Genomic DNA, 11532 nt, shown 5'->3' with positions numbered 1-11532 from the left:
GAATCCGGCAATTTCGACAATGACATTTCGCCTAACCTGACTGTATGAGTCACCGAGTTCAATTTGATCAGAAACGTCAACTGGACTTGGCTGGACTAGCAGAGTGAATTGCATACGAGCGCATATTATTTCTGTACGACATCTCGTAGTTAAGTCTGTTACTTGTGATCAGGGAGGTCGCGCTCCGCCGGAGATATCAACCACTGAACAGAAAGTTTTATTGTTAATTAATGGAATTCCTTTAATGTATGGATGAACAATATTAAATTTGAATTTAAGAATGAATGAAGTTATTGCCATGCATGAGACGATATCGCATTTAAATTAAAATTAATGGAATTGTCATGATTAAATGATTAAGACAACACATGACATTGTAGTTTAAATTGATGGGAATCATTCTCATGTAAGTCAATATGAAATTATAATTTAAGAACAAATGGAAAAATTAATGCCATAAAGAAAATATATAAAGTTTTCTCCAAGAATAAATGGAATAAATGCCTTGTGTGAGACAATATTAAATATTTGTTTAAAAATGAATGAAATTAATGTCATGCATGAGAAATTATTATGAATTTTAACTCAAAATTAAACAGAATTAATGTTATATTTTGAAGAGAAAAAAATATTAAATTTCAATTTGAATAAATGTAATTAATACAAGATTAATAGAGAGACTGGTTATTTATGGAGATGAAGATTAGATGGAAGAAAATTCATCACCGCCCCCACGGGGACTCGAACCCCGGTCTCTCGCTTGCCGGACGAGTGCTCTACCATCTAAGCTATGGAAGCAGAAAGAGTATTTCAACCTTGGTATATAGGTAGAGCACTCGTCCGGCAAGCGAGAGACCGGGGTTCGAGTCCCCGTGGGGGCAGTGATGAATTTTCTTCCTTGCTAATCTTCATCTCCACAAATAACCAGTCTCTCAATGAATCTTGTATTGACAAGTGGAGAGGACATTTTTATATGCAAATGTAATTAATGCCATGTATGACATAATATTAAATATATATATGTAGAATTATATATATATAAAATGTCATATGTAGGAAACAATAACAAATTTCACCTCAATAATGAATAAAATCAATGTCATTTATAAGATTCAGATGATGTATCGGAATGTAAAAATTAGAATATATTTACATGCTGACGGAATTTCATGCATATACAGGGTGGGCAAAAAGTCCGTGAAAACTTTAAAAATTCATAAAAACCCGAAAAATAACCGAAATAAAAAACGGTTTGCAGGTTTAACATCGCTAGGTCACGTGAATTTTTTTGACAGGAAAAAACTCACAAAAACAGACGATAGGTGGCACTGACGTACACAAGTCAAAGAAAAGGTACGCAAATAACGAACATAATGCCTCAAAATTATTTATTACAGCAGTGTGTGTTCCACATGACCAACCGCCACAATGAATGAATGAACGAACGACAGGGATTTGCCACAAGACTTATCCCGTTGCCGAGATCTCTTCCAGGGCAGCTTCGTGGCAGAGTCCGGAACACTTTATTTTGTGTCAAAAAAAAAAAAAAATTACAACATATTTTCCCAGGACAATTCTCTCGTTAAGAAATTTTGTGGTGATTACAGACGAGATGGGGTTGGGAGTTGGAGAAAAGTTTCGGGGCTTCGTTAAGACGGTTGAATGATGAAAGCAATGGGAGGGACCCCCATGCCATCTCATTTGTTATCTTACACTTGCCATATTATATACAAAGGATGCATTAAAAAAAACGAAATGAGAAGCTTATTGTGAAATATAAAATATCCATCGGAGAGAGTTATCGCGCTTAACACCACAGGAGATAACACATTGCAAGGCGAGTCATAAATCCATCAACGGCAGAGTGCAGCAGGTCTACATACACATACACAGTATACAACGGTGAACTAGTTGCGGATTAGGAGCGCAAGTACTTATAATTTTCTCATTTGCATATTTACACCGAAGTTGCTCGTACTAGCGCCACCTATCGGATGTTTTCTTAGTTATTTTTCTCCTGTCTTAAAAAATCCCCGTGAGGGTTAGCAATGGTTTTTATTTCGGTTATTTTGGTTTTTATTCAGTTTTAAAGTTTCTACGAATATTTTGTCCACCCTGTATATATAAATAAATATATATATATAGGAAAATAAACACCAACATAAATAATGCAAAATTGGTTCTCGTGAAAGTTCATTTCCATTTTCTTATTATTCCTTCGAATGGGTTTTCTGTCAGCTCCAAGAGATGTCTCACCAGTAGAAAAAGAATTATATACCAGGTGGGGTGTGTATATTCAAAAATACGATCGCAGAAATATGTAACAAGCGATACATATTCATGCGATAGGAGTAAAAGTTTGATACGAAAAATCATCGCACACAAGTATGCAAATAATCTCTCACCGAAACAAATATTTTTCCGTTTCTCGTCGCATGTAAATGTATTACGAATTCATGAATCTCGGAAATGTTTGTACATGAAAACAACAGACTGATTGATATGCGCTGATACGAAGACGATAGAAAAACATCAACATTATGCCAATATTTTTAGGGATGTTTTGCTCCATATCATTAAATATAAAACGCCGTGGTGTTTATTGAATATTTTAGAGGATTATTTCAGTTTTAATTGTATTATTCCATAAATATGAATATTTTACAAGTCTCTAGTAGTAAGCAAAATGCTCATTTCGACATATAAGTATTTAATCATGGCTTTTCGTGAGAAATAACTCCCTTTAGAGCTAGATCGAGTAGTAAGTGAAGCTGTCTAAGGCCAGGATTACACTATAAAAGTTCTATGAAAGCTCTTTTATAAAACTTGAAAAATGCAATCACAACGGCCAGATTCCACCGAATGTAACTAATAGGCTCATTTAATTTTTTTTTAAAGTTTTGTAAAAGATCTTTTATTAAACTTATATAGTGTTATCCCGGCCTAAGGGGCCGTTCAAGTATTACGCCATCATCGATGGGGGGAGGGGGTTTCCGATTTGATGACTTTTGATGACGGGGGGGGGGGTTGGATGGTGCTTACGTCATCAACCACCCTTTATGAAAATATCAAATATTCTTAATACCATCTTACTCGGTGAGCCAAAAATGAGAAAAACCTTTCGATAGTTTGTGGGCACTTGTAACAAGTAACATTCCCCCCCTATTGATGAGTGCCCTACAGAGCCACTTTAGTGATCTCTAAATGTTCGCGGGTCCACAAGTGATCTGGAAATGTGTCCGGGCCACTTAAGTACTCTGGAACTGTGCCACGCATCACTCAAGTGATCCGTAATTATATGCCGCGGATCACACTTAAATAATCTGAGAATGTGCCGCGGATAACTTGAGTGATGTAGAACCACAGTGGGGGGGGGGGTATGTCACTCAAGGGATTTCTAAATGTGTCACGGATCACTTAAGTGTTCTGGAACTGTGCCACGGGACACTTAAACGATCTGTAAATGTGCCGCTTAGTTAATTTTTACAAAATTAGGTTTCAGGAGGGCAGGCCGCATCAGATAACCCCCCCCCCCCCCCAGGGGGCCATATTTGGTCCGCGGGCCAAGGCCTTTAAGCGATTTATCATTATATGGCTTATAGGGTGGGTCGCAATGAATTTATTAAAGATAAATTTTGAGTTCATAGCCTTCAAATAGCATTGAAATTAACAGAAATTGATTATAATAACATATAAAAGTATTTTCTTCCGAAATTGCAATTAAAAAAAATATTTTTTTTGCATTAAAAAAATAAATTTTTGATCGTGGGAGGGCCTCACGAGAGTCCTTCTATGTCCCCCCTGTGTATGTCTCTGATCCCACCAATATGCGTTAGGATTCAGAGGGCTGATGACGAAATTTTGCTGACAGGGGGAGGGGTCAAAAATGGCTAAAAAATTGCTTACGTAATACTTGAACGGCCCCCAAGTCTGTATTGTAGGTTTAACAACTGGTGCTCACGAAATATTCTGCCGTATCAAATGCAATAATGTTTCCTATTATCTCGTTCAAACAAAAAATATGCATATTGGACAAATATTTCGTGGATTATTTTGTTATTTATGACAAGAATCTTTAAACCACGCGTCCCAACCCATTACCCGCGGGCCAAATTTGGGCCTGAGATTCATCTGATGGGGCTCGTGACGTCGAATCTAATTCTGTAAAAATGAACCAAGCGGCACATTACCAGATAACTCAAGTGAAATCACTCGTAGCAAACTTACAGGTCTCTAAAGTGGCCCATGATACAGTTCCACATTATTCAAGTGCTCCGCTCACATTTACAGATCGTTCAAGTGACTACGGGCACACTTGCAGATCATTCAAGTGACTTTGTGCACATTCCCAGTTAGCTTAAGTATGTTGTGTGAAAGGTGAGAAGGTTAGCACTCCCCTTGACATGTTAACTTAAGCGGCACATTTAAAGAACAGTTGAGTAGCCGCAGAACATTTATAGATCACTCAAGTGACCTGGAGAAAATTCACAAATCACTTAAGTGTCCCACGATGTGGTCGCGTATCACATAAATGGCTCGCGTCAAACTTTCGTAACAACTAAGTGGTCCATAGCACATTTCCAGATTACTTAAGTAGTGACCCACGGTGCATTTAAAAATCATTTAAGCGACCTGGGATGTCGTTTCAGATCACTCGAAAGGGCCCACGACACTGTTAAGGCTCACTTAAGCAGCCCGCGACGAATTTACAGGTCACCTAAGTTACACAAGCGGTACATTCACAGATCACTTAAGTAGCCCGCACTGTCCAAAAACTTGATCACCTTTGTTTTAAACTGAATGAGCTGTTTCAATGAAGGTCTCCATGTCGGTGCATGCGATGAACAATTTGGCGATTCCAGCTTTAAGACTTTTTCTTTGAAACAAAGACTGTACATTGAAAGAGAAAGAGAGAGACCTGGCAATAGAAACCATAAATAACTATTGATTTAAAATGATCAGTTCATACAGGCTACACAGAATTAAAGTTCGCCAATCAGACTTTTGTCAGTAGCCTTTTGTTTATTTATCAAAATATTATGAAACTTTGGAAATGTCTTGATTGAAAAGAAATTGGAAGCAAAAAATATATCAGTTGGACATTCACCACTAGGCGGTGCTTTCAATGTGAATTTTAGAACAATTGCAAATGATAAATTCTGGCAAATACGTGACTTAACTGCTCAAGCCTGATTTCTAAAAATTTCTAACAGAAAAACCTATTCTATTCTCATTTCTTCGCTAAACGTTTTTCTTTCTTTTTGCTGATGAAACTCTTTTACAAACACGTTGTTTGAGCACAAAAAGCATGCTGAGATTTTCGGTCTTTAACGGGGGTTTGAAAACTGCTAATAAGCTTGAGAAATATCATTCTAAAATGAAAACAAAATTCATAACTATAAGGTACCGAAGCCTAATAAAACACAGTATAAAAAGAGCTTTTTCCTACATAGCTCCTAAAGTTTTAAACTTACTTTATACTGAAAATGAAATTAGCAATAGGAAAAACATAAATCATATGGTATTTGACTTTGTTAAAAATATTGATTATGAAATTATTTTAACAAATACGTTGTAAACAGATATAAAAATAGTTTTGTGCACTATGTACGAAAAGGGGGAGAAAGAAATTGTAAAATGATGATATATATGGTTGTGTGTGTGACTGTGCATATAAGTGTAGATAGGTTCATGTATATGTATGGTGTTTAATGTACTAAACTGTGTGTGTGTGGATATTCATAATAAGTAATTTAATTATATAACCGTGATTATGACTCTCAAAATGAGAAATCTAACATTTTAACGTATTATAAATCGTAAATCGCAATCGTAAATATGTATATAAATAGAAATACAATATAACATGTCTGATCTTTATAAAAGCTGTTGTCTGAAACATATGTGATTATAACTCCTTTTAACATGCTGGAAGGAATAACTAAGTCCCTTGGAGTCACAAAGTGTTTGTATTTATATGGTTTTATGTTTGTACCTATGTGTATGTTTGTATTTGTATATATGTCTGTGTTTCTGTGATTTGTTTATTTAAAAAAAATCATATCTACTACTTCACCAACAATCAACTCTGATCATATCGATATATTGCAATTTACTACCATTAATGAGATAGGTTGGAAATGAAGACGCTGTGTATTGGTGGTCGCCTCGAGTTCGTTTGGGAAAATATTTTATCTATATCCTCCCTCGGGTTCGAACCCGTGACCGTGACAGCATCTTGCCATCACGCCACTCGGGTGCTACTCTATAATCATATCTATAAATAATCATCACTATATAACCCAATACTTTTGTGTTCTTTCAGCTCGGGCATCCTGTTTTCATTTCACAAACATCAGCTAACTGGACTGGAATTTTGCGAAGAATAATGTGGTCAGCAAGGGATTTGACAAGCAATTATATCCAGAGCGCTGTCTACGATCGCATTATTCGTCTGAGCAGAACAACGAAAATCTATGCGATTAAACTATGTATCGACTATATAACAACTATTGTTCGTCAATATACCCCGTGCCTATACATTCGGAGTCGACGTGTATAGGCACACACTGACGTGTGAAATTTTAGTTAGAAAACAGCGAAATCCATCTAATTAGTTCCGTCCACGGCAACCAACTCATTACGGGACAGTCACGTCCGATTCATCGCTAAGGATTAGACTTTCGCCCTCCGGAAACTTTGCGGGTGAGATCTATTGGAAATGGAATTTCTGGTATAGTATAGTTTTATCGGAAGGTGGCTTTCCCTCCTCTGTTCCCAAATACTCGGCAATGTACAATAAATGCTGAGGGACATCTCCCGCTTCCTCCCGACCGAATAGGTGATTTAAACAGATGGTTATTCCGTTAATCGTTGCAGCAGCCGAGGTCGTTACAAGCTGACTGATAAGCGGGGCGGAACATTTTAATCAAACGCCTTTCCATTAAGTTGATGAGCGAACACTAATTTAGTACAAATTCTTTATCTGGATCGGGCCGCTTCCGTCAACTTCCATTCAGTATCAGAGACGGCGACGATGGAACTTTACGGAATGCCTGACCCGCGTATGTGTGTGTGTGTGTGTGTTTCCCAATTACTACAAGGGACTGAATGCTAACTGTTATGGATTAATGTCCGGGACATTTGCTTACAGATAGCAGTCGTTATGGTTAACTATCAGTAGAAGACTACTATTTAATCAGTGTGTGTGTGTTATTGTTCAGAGGAGGATAATAGAGGTATGATGGCATAATTAAAGAAAGACATTGCGTTTTCCGGATCTGAATGTGGAATAGAGACCATGATCTACACTACAATGTCTCGACGTGTTCTGCCGATTCTTCTTTGATACCAAAACCATGGTTATAGTAGAAATGGTCTATGTATTGTACACGTCTCATATCTCATTCACATATCTAACGCGAACAAACTTTTTCTTTATGACGTCCAATTTAAAATATAATTAGGGCGCACACTGTGACTGACACCCTGCACTTAATGAATATTTACAGTATTTCTTGCCTATTCGCAGCCACTTTAAAATTTACACCAAATTTATTTTAAAATCTAATGCATAGCGCAAATTCCTAAATTTATTGAGCGTTTTTTTGAATGCGTTGTACAAAACAAATCCATTCCCGTCAATAGGGTTACCAATAAAAGCTCTTGGATGAAGGAAAGAAGGGTCAGAGAGAACTCGACCGCATTTCTTCCATATAGACACTCTTTGTCAGTTTTCTGTACTTTTTTATAGCTAAGGACCGGTGAAAGTAGTTGAACAATTTTCCAGCGGAAATGCGAAAAATAATTTTCGGACCGGCAAAAAAATAAATAACTAAGAGAAATAATAAATAGAAGAAATTTGCGGTCCCCGACAAAAATAAAGAATATAAATGGGAAAAACAATTTCTCAGGAATGAAAAAAAAAATGATGGGAGAAATGATTTGCTGAGGGTAGCAAAAAATAAACAAATACGAGATATGATTTGCGGACCGAATTATAAATGAATGGGGGAAATAAATTGCAGATCGGCAGAAAATAAGTAAATGGGAGAAATAATTTGATGACCACCAAAATAAAAATATTTATATATTTATATATATATTAAACCAATTCATGTAGAAAAGCTACATAATTCTAGATTTCTTAAATGTTACTCCGTCAGTCCATTGGTTTCTATTTGTATCTTATCTATCACCGGGTCTGAGAACTGTATTCATTTTTTGATAACTAAGATACAAATAAAAACCAATGAACTGACGGAGTAACATTTAAGAAATCTAGAATTATTTAGCTTTTCTACATGAAGGTCTAATAATTTCTTATCAGGTTTAATCATTTCACGAACCAGTGGTAGGAGAACACTGCTCCAGAGTTTAGACCGAGATATATCGCCTTTTTACGGGAAGCGGTATAACCTTGAAAAATAGAATGAAAGTTTCACACATTATTGCTCCATTTTAGGAAAGTTGAAGAGAATTCGATTTTCACCCTTCGCCTTGAAGGCTTATCAAGAAAAATTTAATGGAAGGAATGAGCTTCTCCTTGTATAATTGACATACTTGAACTACCGAAATAGCGAAAAAGAACAGTTGTATTATTGATTATTTAAATCATAGTTTCTCAAACTTTTTTCTTCCATCGCCCCCTCAACTCAAGTGAATCCATAGGACAATGTGGACAATATCGCACCAAGGGGCGATATTGGGGGGGGGAGGGGAGGGGATGTTGGTACACGATCTTGCCTGCCCATGCTTTCTTATGGGAAAAATCTCCTTACTTTTTAAAATTTAAAAACTTTATATTCATTTTAGACACGTTTTTTTTTCCTTCAAACACAATGGATATTTCTACAAAATGTATAACGACATGATTTAGTATTAAATACAAATACAACGCCACCACAGGCAAAATGTCCAACGAAGTGGCTGAGAAAAAGATGCCCATAACAAATATAGATGTCATATATTTCCAAAATACAGCAACCAAATTAAAAATGCAATTACAAACAGTGCACATACATAATAAAATATTATACAATGCTCATAAAGAATATTTATGGTTGTCTTATTCTTATAAATTGTTAGTTTTTTTTTCTAAAATTTTAATTTCAACAAAAACATGCAGCTTTTCAAAAATCACTCAAATTTACTCTAAATTTGTGCCATAAAACTTCTTTAAACCATTTTAATGAGAAATCCTCTCGTTAAAGTATGTAACACTTGAGTGCAGGGGTTCTCAAACTTTTTCCACCCGCGGCGACCCTGTTTCCTATTCAATGCTAATCCGCGAGCTCTCCCGGCTCTCCAGAACTGTTTAACAACCAATATTTTCAAAAAAACCTTTATCAGGGTGACAGCTCCGTGGCGCTTCTGACAAAGGTTGGAGGCGCACCAGAACGCCACGGTGTGCAGTTTGAGAACCCCGGCCTTTGTGGGTAGTGGGAAAAAATTGCATTAAATGCGGGTAAACTTTTTTCCCTCACACCTTTTTAATTTTGTTTTTCCTCAACTTTCTTTCGTTTTTCGAGTAAGAATATTGCATTTAGGAAAGCAGGTTTTTTTAATTGGCATAGAGAGAGACAGGGCAGCAACTTTCTAATTGGTTTCTTTAGCACACGGGGACGGTATAAAAAGTTGATTTTTTTTTTATTTTAATAACTATACAACCCCTCGTAACATGAATGACGTATCTGAGTACTACACGTGATTTGGATACTTTCACTAATTGGAAGCATGCCTCCAGGATCAACGGTTCCTCAGTGAAATGCCATATGCCTCGTTACCTATCCACCCCGTATAATGTCTCTGCCAGCAGTTTAGCTTAATTTTGTGAAAATATATTATAAAAATGTACTTCTCTACTGCAGGTAGAACAAAAACTCGAACAAAAAACGTAGAAAATTTTATAGTATTTGAAAATTGAAAAAATTTACTTTTTTAGAAAATTTGCGTGCATCAACCCCACTTAAACGAAATCTTAGCAGTAAACATTATTTTCTCTAATGCTGAGAGAGATAAATTTCTCTTCCCGAAATGAAAAAAAACAACTCAAACCGAAAAATTTATCAACTAAGTGTAAGTACATTACATTCCGAGTCGAATTGAACATCAATATGCAAAGAGCTAAATTTTAGATAGTGTAGTAAATTCATGAGCATTTTAAGGAAACTAGATCAGAGAGGAAGAGGAATTTGCTGCTGGTGATGATGGTGATGAATGTTTGAATATTTATGCCGGAGGAAGAGTTGGGGGGCGGGGAGTAGGGGGGGGGGTTAGCGCTGTAGCTCTCTCTGGCTCTGTATATCTAATATTTCAATCGCTGCAAAATGATGAGAATTTGAATATTTATACTCTGGGTAAGGTATCGAGGCATTTCTACGTCCGAAAATCCCATTAAAGTTTCAATGGATAGGTTTCAAATGCACCGATGCATTTTGCCGACTCCAGGTTTTGGAAACTCCGGTTCCTGTTACGTCATCATCCAATCTTACTTTGCTGCTGCTGCTGCTCTTCAAGGAATGCGAAAAGCGGATGTCATTTACTATCCGAGCAGGATCATATAACTCATCGCCGTTGTTTCCACAAAAGACGATTCTTGCCATCGTCCCTGTGCGATCGTGGACTCACGCTGCTGCTGAATCCCATCCCGGAAAGCGGGTATTCTCTTACCTGATTCCATCGGATTGAATAACTCGCTGTAACCACCGAATTACATAGAAAGAGAGAGAGAGAGAGGAACTAAAGGCAATTTCGGAATGGGATACGAATCCGAATGACTTTACTCCAGTATAGGATTTCATACTGTTATATACAAGCTTATATAATGTGTCATTGACTAAAATTTTGGAAACGAGAAGTTTGAGCGAGAGTTATTATATTAAATTTTCGAAGAAATACAGTGATTAGAAGTTGGAGGAAACTTGGTATATCCTATAGCTCAGGCAAGTCAAATTGATGCGGGGCTGTATAGTCAGGGCTGTGTCTAATCCCTTTGAAGTTGCTCTTGCCACCCTGGCTCATTGGGCGTGGTCTCGGATCAGGTTGCGAGACGTTACTGCTCTAATAATTTTTAACTAAAGTGCGACTTGGAATTACCAGGGTAGCCAATGGTTAACGATTAACCAATTCTGTCAGGGTGACGACGTCAGCTGGTACCGACTCCATTGCGACTTGAGATAGCCCTTATTTTATGGTCTTTGCACTGATGTCACCATCAGCTAATATTCGGAATTACAGCATTGGGAAATCCGGACTGAAGTGCCTATAAAATCGAGTGGACTCATTGTCCGCTATCTATGAACGAACAGTCAATTTGCTGCCCCAGGTGACGTGATGGTCAAATTGATTCACTTCAGATGTTTTATTAGTTCTTGGGTTCAGAAAGCTTGAAAAACTCTGCTGTAGTTCATTAGTTACATGCTATCGATACCACGCCCAAGAAGTGGTGTATATATATATATTATACATATATACTATACAATATAGTATATATATATATATATATACTGTATAATATGCAGGGTGCTTAGC

General features: G+C 36.9%; 1 non-coding gene and 1 pseudogene across 1 annotated transcript; one reads left to right on the top strand and one right to left on the bottom strand.

The window, feature by feature from the left end:
- Positions 1-726: 726 nt before the first annotated feature.
- TRNAA-GGC (transfer RNA alanine (anticodon GGC)) lies at positions 727-798 on the bottom strand. The gene has a single exon. It is a non-coding gene; the product is annotated as a tRNA-Ala (tRNA).
- A 3565-nt stretch (positions 799-4363) lies between these two features.
- On the top strand, positions 4364-4407 carry LOC149088445 (U6atac minor spliceosomal RNA; annotated as a pseudogene).
- Positions 4408-11532: the final 7125 nt, after the last annotated feature.

This window comes from Pholcus phalangioides, unplaced genomic scaffold, assembly GCF_987345545.1.
Source record: "Pholcus phalangioides strain wild (caught in Gottingen) unplaced genomic scaffold, Ppha-v1.0 ptg000003l_1, whole genome shotgun sequence".
Taxonomy (NCBI): domain Eukaryota; kingdom Metazoa; phylum Arthropoda; class Arachnida; order Araneae; family Pholcidae; genus Pholcus; species Pholcus phalangioides.
Note: the sequence above shows the minus strand (reverse complement) of the source record. Positions and strands in the feature narration are given on the sequence as shown.